Genomic DNA, 13,725 nt, shown 5'->3' with positions numbered 1-13,725 from the left:
CAGTGGGGTTGGGGCTTCTAGGAGCTTACTACTACTCATAAACACCTAACTCTTATCTAGCACTTTTCACATAGATCTCAAAGCGCTTTACAAAGGAGGTCAGGTTCATTTTCTCCATTTTACAGATGGGGAAAGGCTCAGGGAGGGGAAGTGACTTGTCAAAGATCACCCAGCAATCCAATGGCCAAGTCAGGTCTCCTGACTCCCAGTCCAGGTGCCCTGTCTATGAGACCTTTGAGGAACAGCGATGGAGCCCTGCTTTGCACCTTGCCATTCCATCTCGCCTTTCCTCCCCTCCCTCCCATTCCATGTCACTTTCCTGTGACCATGGCCTGGTCAGCATTTCACTGAGTTTGGAGGCCAGCGTGGAATCCTCCAGAAGCTGGAGTCTCAGACCAAAGACAGGTAGGATTCAGAGCCTCTGCTAACAGAAGGGAGGATTATGCAGATTAGCGGCATTCCGCAGAGACAGAAAGGGTGCCAGGAATCAGCAGCAACCAGACCCAGCCAAACGCCTCGTGAGCTTTCTGACCACCCTTAATGGCTGTGCCACCACCACAACAGACTCTCCTAGTTCTTCCTCCCCCAGCTCTTTTCGGGTTGCCTTTGCCTGCACCCACCATTTAAGAAATCGGTGCCCAATGGGTTGTGACCCTTCTGTATCAAAAACAAGCTAGGAAGACAGTACAGTGACATGGAAAGACTCTAGTCATGGGGCCAAATTCAGGGCTCATTGGGCAGCCTAGGGTACGTCTCCGAACCACTCCATGCCTCGGTTTCCCCATCTGTAAAATGGAAAGCCCGCCTACCTCCCAGCAGTGTTATGAAGCATAACGTCTATTTATAAGCGTGGTGGCCCTGAACCAGGAAACCGTCGCTCTTCAGGAGAGAAATTAACCATGTGTTTCATTTTAAACATGTGCTAAAGTGCCCCTGAAGCCCTTCCAAGCTCTAGTTCAGCCAGTTCACACATGGTAAAACCAACACTGCCTCGTCTGCACTAGAGAGCTGGAACGGGCTAACTGACATCTTCACCACACCTTTCAGCCTAGTCAGGACAGACTCTGAGAGGTGCTACAGATGGACAAGTGCTCTTTGGGGCAGGGACTGACTTTTTGCTCCGTGTTCGTACAGCGCCTAGCGCAGTGGGGTCTGGTCCATGACTGAGGCTTCTAGGCACTACCGTGACCACAGGGAATAAATAATGATACTATTCTGTGCCTGGAAGGGCAGGGGCTGAGGGTATTAAAGGCCAGGAACGGGGACATTGTCCTAGCTGCTCAGCACAAACCCGTTCCTCACAGGGAGGAAGCACATGCAATAAATCCTCTCTCTCTGAAAAACAATTCACAGCTCAGACAACAATTTGTGCTTCGGCTGCTGCCGGCCCCTGATAGAGCGTGTCTCCTGCCTTCTGATGGGGCAGTCTTATCAGGGAACGGGCCATTGCAATAATAAGGATAAACGAGCGATCAGCTGGAAGGCGAGACACGGCGCAAACCAATCTGCAGCAGGGGCGACCAGCTGGAGACCTTGACAAGCATCCCCGTCTATCTAGATCCCTTCTTCTCTTCGTTACATTGAGGGTGCCAGATAGTAACATTAACACAAGGTTCTGTGACTGCCCCTGTGGCACGAGCAGGCATCTGGAGCTCCCTTCCACCCTGATGGCGTAGGAGCAGGAGACAAAATCTCCTTGTGGAGCAGCAGGGCAGCTATTGATTCATCAGCTAGTCCAAGCTGGCTGAGTCCCTGAAGCGAACATCTGCCATTTGTTGCAGTGCGGCAGAACTGGGGGCCTGTATTACCTGAGCTCAGCGTGGGGAACGACAGACCACAGCACCTGCAATGAGGGTTCCCTCTCATTAGCCTGGACTCACTGGGTCAGAGACCCAAGGAACCCTATCAGCCTAGTGTGGATGGATCGACAACAGAGAGCTAGTTAATGGAAGAGGCTGCTGTATTATAAATTGATAGCTCACTTTGTAACCTCTCTGCCTTTTCATCCCAGGGCCTGAGTTCAAGGTGAGGCAGTGTGCTGTGAGAGACTGATGGTGGGAATAGGAGCCAGAAATGCCCCAGGGAGAGAGGGTTGCTATTGACCTCAGTGGTTGTAGAATCAGGCCTCTTTCTCCTGAGTTTTTCAGCTGTAAAGCAGTAGTAATAGAATCATAGAATATCAGGGTTGGAAGGGACCTCAGGAGGTCATCTAGTCCAACCCCCTGCTCAAAGCAGGACCAATCCCCAACTAAATCATCCCAGCCAGGGCTTTGTCAAGCCGGGCCTTAAAAACCTCAAAGGATGGAGATTCTACCACCTCCCTAGGTAACGCATTCCAGTGTTTCACCACCCTTCTAGTGAAAAAGTTTTTCCTAATATCCACCCTAAACCTCCCACACTGCAATTTGAGGCCATTACTCCTTGTTCTGTCATCTGCTACCACTGAGAACAGTCTAGAGCCATCCTCTTTGGAACCCCCTTTCAGGTAGTTGAAAGCAGCTATCAAATCCCCCCATATTCTTCTCTTCCGCAGACTAAACAATCCCAGTTCCCTCAGCCTCTCCTCATAAGTCATGTGTTCCAGCCCCCTAATCATTTTTGTTGCCCTCTGCTGGACGCTTTCCAATTTATCCACATCCTTCTTGTAGTGTGGGGCCCAAAACTGGACACAGTACTCCAGATGAGGCCTCACCAGTGTCGAATAGAATCATAGAATCATAGAATATCAGGGTTGGAAGGGACCCCAGAAGGTCATCTAGTCCAACCCCCTGCTCGAAGCAGGACCAAGTCCCAGTTAAATCATCCCAGCCAGGGCTTTGTCAAGCCTCACCTTAAAAACCTCTAAGGAAGGAGATTCTACCACCTCCCTAGGTAACGCATTCCAGTGTTTCACCACCCTCTTAGTGAAAAAGTTTTTCCTAATATCCAATCTAAACCTCCCCCATTGCAACTTGAGACCATTACTCCTCGTTCTGTCATCTGCTACCATTGAGAACAGTCTAGAGCCATCCTCTTTGGAACCCCCTTTCAGGTAGTTGAAAGCAGCTATCAAATCCCCCCTCATTCTTCTCTTCTGCAGACTAAACAATCCCAGCTCCCTCAGCCTCTCCTCATAAGTCATGTGCTCTAGACCCCTAATCATTTTTGTTGCCCTTCGCTGGACTCTCTCCAATTTATCCACATCCTTCTTGTAGTGTGGGGCCCAAAACTGGACACAGTACTCCAGATGAGGCCTCACCAGTGTCGAATAGAGGGGAACGATCACGTCCCTCGATCTGCTCGCTATGCCCCTACTTATACATCCCAAAATGCCATTGGCCTTCTTGGCAACAAGGGCACACTGCTGACTCATATCCAGCTTCTCGTCCACTGTCACCCCTAGGTCCTTTTCCGCAGAACTGCTGCCTAGCTATTCGGTCCCTAGTCTGTAGCGGTGCATTGGGTTCTTCCATCCTAAGTGCAGGACCCTGCACTTATCCTTATTGAACCTCATCAGATTTCTTTTGGCCCAATCCTCCAATTTGTCTAGGTCCTTCTGTATCCTATCCCTCCCCTCCAGCGTATCTACCACTCCTCCCAGTTTAGTATCATCCGCAAATTTGCTGAGAGTGCAATCCACACCATCCTCCAGATCATTTATGAAGATATTGAACAAAACCGGCCCCAGGACCGACCCCTGGGGCACTCCACTTGACACCGGCTGCCAACTAGACATGGAGCCATTGATCACTACCCGTTGAGCCCGACAATCTAGCCAGCTTTCTACCCACCTTATAGTGCATTCATCCAGCCCATACTTCCTTAACTTGATGACAAGAATACTGTGGGAGACCGTGTCAAAAGCTTTGCTAAAGTCAAGAAACAATACATCCACTGCTTTCCCTTCATCCACAGAATAGAATAGAGGGGAATGATCACGTCCCTCGATCTGCTGGAAATGCCCCTACATATACATCCCAAAATGCCATTGGCCTTCTTGGCAACAAGGGCACACGGTTGACTCATATCCAGCTTCTCATCCACTGTCACCCCTAGGTCCTTTTCTCCAGAACTGCTGCCTAGCCATTCGGTCCCCAGCCTGTAGCGGTGCCTGGGATTCTTCCGTCCTAAGTGCAGGACTCTGCACTTGTCCTTCTTGAACCTCATCGGATTTCTTTTGGCCCAATCCTCTAATTTGTCTAGGTCCCTCTGTATCCTATCCCTCGCCTCCAGCGTATCTACCTCTCCTCCCAGTTTAGTGTCATCTGCAAACTTGCTGAGGGTGCAATCCACACCATCCTCCAGATCATTAATGAAGATACTGAACAAAACCGGCCCCAGGACCGACCCTTGGGGCACTCCACTTGATACCGACTGCCAACTAGACATGGAGCCATTGATCACTACCCGTTGAGCCCGACGATCTATCCAGCTTTCTATCCACCTTATAGTCCATACATCCAGCCCATACTTCTTTAACTTGCTGGCAAGAATACTGTGGGAGACCGTGTCAAAAGCTTTGCTAAAGTCAAGGAATAACACTTCCACTGCTTTCTCCTCATCCACAGAGCCAGTTATCTGGTGATAGTAGGCAATTAGATTAGTCAGGCATGACTTGCCCTTGGTAAATCCATGCTGACTGTTCCTGGTCACTTTCCTCTCCTCTAAGTGCTTCAGAATTGATTCCTTGAAGGAGACCAAAGCCCTGAGGTAAATGGGATACCGGGAGGAAGCACGAGCAGGAGAGTGCAAGAAGGGAGGGCTCCTGCCTCATACCGAGAAAGAGGGACGATCAGCGAGTTATCTCAAGTGCCTATACACAAATGCAAGAAGCCTGGAAAACAAGCAGGGAGAACTGGAAGTCCTGGCACAGTCAAGGAATTACGGTGTGATTGGAATAACAGAGACTTGGTGGAATAATTCACATGACTGGAATACTGTCACGGATGGATATAAACTGTTCAGGAAGGACAGGCAGGGCAGAAAAGGTGGGGGAGTTGCACTGTATGTAAGGGAGCAGTATGACTGCTCAGAGCTCCGATATGAAACTGCAGAAAAACCTGAGAGTCTCTGGATTACGTTTAGAAGTGTGAGCAACAAGGGTGATGTCGTGGTGGGAGTCTGCTATAGACCACCGGACCAGGGGAATGAGGTGGACGAGGCTTTCTTCCGGCAACTAACGGAAGTTACTAGATCGCAGGCCCTGGTTCTCATGGGAGACTTCAATCACTGCAGACTGATATCTGCTGGGAGAGCAATACGACGGTGCACAGACAATCCAGGAAGTTTTTGGAAAGCGTCGGGGACAATTTCCTGGTGCAAGTGCTGGAGGAACCAACTAGGGACAGAGCTCTTCTTGACCTGCTGCTCACAAACTGGGAAGAATTAGTAGGGGAAGCAAAAGTGGATGGGAACCTGGGAGGCAGTGACCATGAGATGGTCAAGTTCAGGATCCTGACACAAGGAAGAAAGGAGAGCAGCAGAATACGGACCCTGGACTTCAGAAAAGCAGACTATGACTCCCTCAGGGAACTGATGGGCAGGATCCCCTGGGAGAATAACATGAGCGGAAAGGAGTCCAGGAAAGCTGGCTGTATTTTAAAGAATCCTTATTGAGGTTACAGGGACAAATCATCCCAATGTGTAGAAAGAATAGTAAATATGGCAGGCGACCAGCTTGGCTTAACAGTGAAATCCTTGCTGATCTTAAACACAAAAAAGAAGCTTACAAGAAGTGGAAGATTGGACAAATGACCAAGGAGGCTTAAAAAATATTGCTCGGGCATGCAGGAGTGAAATCAGGAAGGCCAAATCACATCTGGAGTTGCAGCTAGCAAGAGATGTTAAAAGTAACAAGAAGGGTTTCTTCAGGTATGTTAGCAACAAGAAGAAAGTCAAGGAAAGTGTGGGCCCCTTACTGAATGAGGGAGGCAACCTAGTGACGGAGGATGTGGAAAAAGCTAATGTACTCAATGCTTTTTTTGCCTCTGTCTTCACGAACAAGGTCAGCTCCCAGACTACTGCACTGGGCAGCACAGCATGGGGAGGAGGTGAGCAGCCCTCTGTGGAGAAAGAAGTGGTTCGGGACTATTTAGAAAAGCTGGACGTGCACAAGTCCATGGGGCCGGATGCACTGCATCCGAGAGTGCTAAAGGAGTTGGCGGATGTGATTGCAGAGCCATTGGCCATTATCTTTGAAAACTCGTGGCGATCGGGGGAGGTCCCGGATGACTGGAAAAAGGCTAATGTAGTGCCTATCTTTAAAAAAGGAAAGAAGGAGGATCCGGGGAACAACATGCCAGTCAGCCTCACCTCAGTCCCCGGAAAAATCATGGAGCAGGTCCTCAAGGAATCAATAGCACTGCCCCCATCTTGCAGGTGTGTGGTGAAGATTAGGACATTAACAACTGTGAGGCGCTCAGTATTCCGTCAACAGGGGCCGTATCAGTAGCATAGATGAACCAAGTGGTCTATCTACCTGCCTTACTGCATCAAAATGAACCTTGCATTGCCGGTGCTTATTGCTGGGCATACCAGTGACCAACGCAACCCACTGGAACGGGACCTGCAATCTGCTCATCGTCTAGAACTTCTGCTGAAAGGAAGGAGTTAAAATGAAACCTCCCCCACCAAGAGATTTTAGTGCTGCAAAGACCTCAAAGGAAAGGCGGATATTGACTCGGGTGCCCCTAGGGAAGTTCGGACCTTCCTTTGATTCCTTAAAGGCTCCAGAGTCAGCAATCTGCCTTCTCTTTTGTGTGAACCTCTGGGGCTGCACAAATCAATTGGCACTGCGAGGCTAAAAATAACCGCAACCGATAGCACCGCCATTTATATCCATAGCAACCCTGTTTAAAGCCTTTTACTGCCTGTGGGCTGTCTGACACTTAGCACTGAATCCCAAGCCAGGAGATTGGCAGCCTTCATGAGCAGTCACCTCCTATTGGAGACTCAAACTCCAGTCCCAGATGCAAACAGGCTTCAACTTTACGCTATTATTTCACGAAATGGTCTCTAATCGTATGCTGTTAGCATGATGCTAAGCCTCTGACTCCGAACTCCTGAGGCAATAATCAGACCCAAAGCTGCTGGTGTTTGTGCCATTTAAAATCCATTATCCATGGGGAAAATGACCCTTTTATTAATATATTATTTATTATTTTATTATCATTTAAGCCATTTTTCTCAACTTAGGCTTTTTTCTTTCTTTGATGTCACCCAGCCTTGCAGTGTTCCCAGAACTTGGAACTAGCATTTAACTGCTGACATGTGTGGGTAGGCTAAGTCCTATAGCGAAAGCCCAGCCTGAAAAGCTGAGCTCTGTTCTTGGTTCTGCTCGTTGACCTTGGGTGTTTCATGGGCAACGAGTGATGCAGGCAGGCAAGCGGAGCTGCAGGGAAGCAATCATGCCAGGAGGCCAGCGTGACAATGTGCAAAGCAGCCTAGCCCTTGCATTTCGGAAGTCACACCCAGCTACGTCCCTCGGAGTTGAGCTTCTTTCTCCAGTTCCAATCATCGCACTGTGCTGGGCAAGTCACTTACAGCCATGTTTGCAAAAGTGGCCTCTGAGTTGGGTGTCTCCATTGTCCGGATCCAAACCGGAGATGCCTAGGACCTGATTTTCAGGGGTGCTGCGTTCACTCTGTCTCCGATGTGTGCGAAGGGGAGCCTCAGGAGCTGTTTGCATAGCTAGGGCAGGAGACATTTTGAAAAGCACCTAAAACATTTTTTCACTCCCACTAAAAATCTCTCCCTCCTTCTTTCGGAGGCTGAAATGACCTTCCCCTCCCGCCTTTTTAAACTTGGATTTGTTTTGTATAAATGCACATGCGTGGATGGGAGCCCAGGTGAAAGATGCTGGCTGGATAAGCCTGTAACCTCTGGCTGAGTCACTGAAGTCCTCAAATCATGGTTTAAAGACTTCAAGTTACAGAGAATCCACCGTTTACACTAGTTTAAACCTGCAAGTGAGCCATGCCCCATACTGTAGAGGAAAGTGAACACCACCACCCCACCCCACCCCAGGTTTCTGCCAAGCTGACCCAGAGGGAAATTCCTTCCCGAGCCCAAATATGGCTATCAGTTAGATGACTACAGGTTGGTAATCTCAGCAAAGAGGTCAAGAACTGGGTTCCTGGGCTCCCCACTAGATGGGTCTCTGGGAAGGGGGGTGCAGAAGCAAGGCTGTACCAGTTATAAGTCAAACCAGAAAGCCTCAGTCTCTAGGGCTCTCCGTCCAGCACCTAGAAGTGGGTGTCTGGGGTTTTCTGTCTTCTATTACACTTGTGGCCCCATCCCTGCTCTTTCCATTGCTCCCACACAGGTGACTCTTGGTTTCTTTTTGGGCCCTCTCCTCTTCTGAGAGGGCAGCCATTGTCGTTCCTGTAGGAAAGCCCTTCTGGGGACCCGCACACCTTTTGCCAGAGGTCCAGTAGGCTCATCCCTCCTTTCATTGGGGTCAAACTAGTGGCCTTCTTCTCCAGCACTAAATTCACACAAACACACGCACACTCATACATCGCCAATCTAAAAATGAACGTTGCACAGGAAGGCAGTCAAGCAGAGTGCGGACCTGTGTAGGGAATCCAGGGTTCTCTGTCCTACTTCTGCTTCACCCTCAGGTCCTAATTCTCCTCAGGGTGCCAAAAGGTAGCATATAGAAAGTAGAACACACTCAGGATAACAGAGTTTTTAACTGGGAGGGTTAAAAAATAAAACCAACATGTATCAGTTTGCCCACACACAGGAAGGGAAAGGAGAGGGAGAGAGAGAGATGGGGGCATGAAGCATAAATGAATGTTGGCTGAGCTGGGTGAACTCTCTGATAAAACCAACACAGATGGTCACAATGAGTTCAATCCATCCTGGTTTCACCTTCAACAGGAAGGGAAGCCTTAGGAGAGGGACTTGCTCTGGTGATATTTTCCTGCCCAGCTTCCAGGCCTCACAGTTTGAATAATGATCCCAAATAGGGCTATTTCTCAGTGCTCATGAAGCTGCTTGAGCCATTGGAGTTCACCCACCCCTAACTGAAAACGTGCGGTCGGTCAGGGGTGTGATTTTTTTTTTCCCCAACCCAGCCAACATAGTTATGTTGGCAAAAGCCCTGACTTAGGTGCTGTTGTACTTGGGGGAAAGTGCTTTTGCTGGTATATTTTGTTCACGGGACTGGTTTCTCTATGACCGGTCCGTGGACCAGCACCGGTCGCGGAGATCTCCCCGAGACAGTTTAGGAAGGCAGCAAGCTGGTTCCAGGTATCAAAAAGCTAGAGAAACACTATAATCTGTACAAACACAACAACATTATAGAGTTCCCAACAGAAACTCCGAAGAGATGTACCGCCAAACCCTTTCTACTGTAGCCAAAGCCTCCGTTAGAGATGGCTACTCCGTTTGGATAAAGCTGTGTTCTGTTTAGGAGCGACAAACCCCTCTCATCATTGGGTCCCTCACACTCATAGTCTCTGAATAAGCGAAGGAATGCTTCCTTATGTTCTAATCACATCAAGCTTATTTATTAACGTGCCTTTCTAGGGCTCCCAGCACTGTAGGGTGTGAGCACCTAACAGACATTGAGGAATTTATCCTCACAGCCCCCTAAGCCGGATTATCTTTGTCCCCCTTTTACTGATAGGGAAACTGAAGCACAGAGAGATTTAAGGTCAAGGTTCTTCAAAATTGACCAATGATGTTCAGGTGCCCAACTCCAGACACCTTTCAGGGGCCTGAATCCCAGAGGCTGCATGTTCGTCACTGCCTGAAAATCAAGTCGTGCATCCAAAAGTGGAGGTATCCCAAATGACTAGTCATTATTTTTGAAAATCTTGGCCTAAACCTGTGGCAGAGGCGCAGGCCAGTGCTGTGAAAAGACTATCCTTTGCCTGCTTGTAAGGAGCCAGTATGTATCTGTGAAAGCATATGTGCGAGAGTGGGAGTGAATGTGTATGGAGGCGCAACGGCATAGGTATATAGGTGAATGCAAAGGACTGCTTAAGTAAGAGCAGAGCGGGGAGACTAATTTGGAACCAGACCTGGGCAGAAGATGTCAGTGAAAATTACTTCTCTGGAAAGTGTTGCAAAATAATGTTTTCCATTTTCTCTTATGAGTCATTCCGTGACTTTCACCTCTGCTTGGGAATTAGCCATCAACAAATCTTGACTTTCTCCAGTGTATTCTGTATTCAGAATTATTCATCAAATAATTTCTGTGACTAATTCTTAGGCTGGGGCTTGTTTGCATGCATTTTCTCCTGAGTCTTGAATAGGTGAGCTGTTTTGATTGGACAATGTAGTCACATCATGTATTCCTGTTCTCTGGTTGAGAATTCAATAGAGGGGTAAATTTCACTCTTCAGTTTTACAGGTTCTATAGAATTTATTTAGAATTTTTTATTAAATTCTGCAGGACTTTTCCATACGAGACGTGTTCATGTTTGCAAATTCAGAATGTGTTTGTTGCAAATATTCTACAGTATTTGCTTAAAAGTCTCCTTTTAAACAACCATTCCTTCCTTAGAATGTGTGAGGAAAGGGAATCCTAAAATGGTGCTATGTCAGCCAAAGCACAGTCTTCTGAAAATCCAAATGCACATATCGACTTTTCTTTACAGACTGCAACTAGCTCTGTTCAAAAGCATGTTGTGGGAGTGAGGATTTCTGTGTGGTGAGTGTGTGAGAGAGACAGATGGAGAATAAGTATGTGTGTGTATGTGTGCAAATATATATGTTTGAGTGAGAGTGTAGGTGTGTTTTCTGCATGCATTACACCTGTGTGTGTGTGTGCACAAATCTATCTGTGAATTTGTATATATGAATATGTGTATATATATATGCATGCATATGTGTTTATTCATGAAGAAAGTGTGAATGTGCATGAATATTTGTGTTCGTGTGTGTCTACGCATGAAAAGGTGTGTGTGTGTGCGCGCGCGTGTGTGTTTGTGTGTTGGGGGGAGGAGAAGTCTTCCAACGTAATCCACAGATGTGAATTCAAAACAAGGCTCAGCAGCCCGGTTGGTCATTAGGAGCAAAGTATGACTCACCGCTCTTGCCTCTGCCAGTCCACTTTGCCCTGCTTGCTGTGCTTGGCAGAGAGGCCCCGCCATGCCATAGGCGTTCAGAGCACGTTCCAGCTCAGCTGAGCAAGACGCGAGCGTGCAGAATGTTTAGTTCAGGGACAACCTGCATCCTGCCAACTGCAGCCCCCGTCAGAGGAGCTAATTGCCTTCACCCTGATGCACAACCGTGCCTGGATCCTGGCTTGTTGCTGTTTTCCCGTCTGCCAGCAGCCGCAGCAGCAGCTCACAGAAATGTAAATCTATTTTAATTAAGGGGCTAATAAACAGTAATTATGATGCCAGCACTTTTTCTGTTCCCCTGGAATCATTCTCCCTCTATCCCCGTTCATTTCCAGGTCCTCACTGGAAGACCTAGGGGCCTGACCTCTCCCACCTTGAAGGTTAAATGCTCCAAAGGCAAACCATGCACCATCAAAGTGTGAGCCCCTTTCTTTCTAAGCCGCACCACAGAAAGTTAATTATGCAGTGGCAGCTCCAGAGCATAGCTGGTAGCCATTCCCTCATTTGCATTCGCTTCCCCCGCACTGGCACGGGAGCGCCGTGAGAGTGGCAGGAAGCCTAACCTTCCCCTCCTCTCCATGCCACCCAGCAGACCAAGCGCTGCTGGATTCCCGTGTTCTTGGCCTGCCAGGCAGCAGCAGTTCTTACATGGCACAGACACGGGGAGCAGTGGAGCGGGAGAGGGTGAAGTTCTAACCATTCCATGCTTGGAGAGCCAGAGAGCACGCCGCTCTGACACACCCCACCAGGATGATACTGAGCCCACCTGCCCTGCAACCGTTTTGTAGCTCAGCTCCATCCCCACCTCCCACACCCTTCCAGAGGTGGCTGCACACATGAAGGGCCCTGATCCACCCCCGAAGCAGGCAGCAAATGAAAAACAAGCCACCGAGTAAGCAGCCTGGCCCCCCGCGTCCCCACGGAATGGCTCGCTCGCCCCACAAGCCCTGTATATTTTTAATGTAAAGAATTAAATAAAATGTTTTTCAGTCCCGAGGTTGAAATCTCCCTCGTTCTGATCAAAGGCACAAAAACAACCCGCTTCCTGTGAAAGATGTCAGGGCTGGTGTTTGCCCCTTGAGCTCCCTTTGCTGCTGACTCTGAGCTCCATCGGACAAATGGGCCGAGAAGAACCTGGCTGTATCCAACGAGCCCTGTCGCACGCAAGAGACAATAGGCTATACATATGAGTGTGCTAGAAAAATGTGCTCTGGGGAGCAATCCTGCACTGGCTGGGGATGGACTAGATGACCTCAGCTCTGTTTGTATAATAATCATGTGGCGCCATTAAATAATACTCTGTGCTTCTGTAACCCCTTCTGCTGGAGGATCTCAAAACACAGTGCCAACAATTCTTATTGTATTACCATGCCCATTTTCCATATGGGCAAATGAGGCACGGAAGGGAAGTGATTTAGAGTCAGAATCAGAACCCAGATCCCCACACCCAGACCTGTGCTTTAGTTACAAGATCTTCCATCTATCTCCAAGTGGCTAAAATCAAATTGAAGCCACTACTTGCAGATGGTAGCATGCGGCTCAGTGGAAACAGGGGATCTAGGACCTCACTCTGTGGCTAAGGGCTGGGTCAGAATGGATCAGTTTTATTTCCAACCTGATGAGTTTATAAGCCCTTTTAAGAACCCTGGAAATCATAGTGACTGAGTGCAGTGATAACAGCCATCTATGGTACTTACGTGGCCCCAGTTACTGTAGTATATGAGTATGAGGATCTCCACAAAATTACTGTATTTATCCTCAACACTGCTGAGAGGCAGGGCAGTGCTATTCCCCATTGTACAGATGGGGAACTGAGGCACAGAGGCAAAGTGATTTGCCCCAGGTCACACAGGAAGTCTGTGCCAGTACAGCGACTTGAACCCTGGTCTCCCAAGGCTTAGACTAGGGACGGGCCTACACTTAAAGCTTTAGGTTGGCATAGTGATGGTGCTCAGGGGTGTGAAAAATCCACACCCTCTGGCACATAGCTATGCCAGCCTAGCCCCAGGTGCAGAAGCATTGTTCCATCGATGAGAAGCTGGGAACGGGTGACAGGGGACGGATCACTTGATGATTCCCTGCTCTGTTCATTCCCTCTGGGGCACCTGGCATTGGCCACCATCGGAAGACAGGATCCTGGGCTAGATGGACCTTTGGTCTGACCCAGTATGGCCGTTCTTATGTCCTTATGACCTAGCAACCAGCGCTTAAGGCAGGTGGTTTTCCTTCCCCAGTGAAAAAACTTGGCTGTAGGCTCTGGGGTTAAGCCGGCAGACCTACTACATCGTAGTGACGCCACTATAATCCCTCATGGGATTTTCAAAGACACCTAAGCAGGGTACAAACCTAACTCCCGTTGTCCATTCTAACAATGGGAGTTAGGCACGTAACCTGTTTAGACATTTTGAAAGCTCCACTAGGCGCCTCGCTGCATTTTTAGGCACCTAAAGCCCTTTGTAAATCTGGCCCTCTGTTCCCAAGTGACACAGGAGGCACGTCCCGGGGACGTGTTCTGCTCCTAGGCTGCCTGCATGGCACATTCGCTCTGTGTGCCTGGAACTGATGCGCCCAGGCTCGCGAAGGAGGCACGGAGAGCCACGTGCGGGCAGTGGCCGAGCCTGGGGTGGATCGTACGGTCTGCGGGACACTGACACCCCTCGCCATTGGC

At 48.9% G+C, this 13,725-nt stretch overlaps 1 protein-coding gene across 3 annotated transcripts in view; it reads left to right on the top strand.

The window, feature by feature from the left end:
• KIRREL3 (kirre like nephrin family adhesion molecule 3) overlaps nt 1–13,725 on the top strand; it is a 727,383-nt gene that overhangs the window by 655,330 nt on the left and 58,328 nt on the right. The gene's annotated exons all lie outside the window — the stretch shown is intronic.

This window comes from Chelonia mydas, chromosome 22, assembly GCF_015237465.2.
Source record: "Chelonia mydas isolate rCheMyd1 chromosome 22, rCheMyd1.pri.v2, whole genome shotgun sequence".
Classification (NCBI taxonomy): domain Eukaryota; kingdom Metazoa; phylum Chordata; order Testudines; family Cheloniidae; genus Chelonia; species Chelonia mydas.
This window is presented reverse-complemented; position numbering and strand designations above follow the sequence as displayed.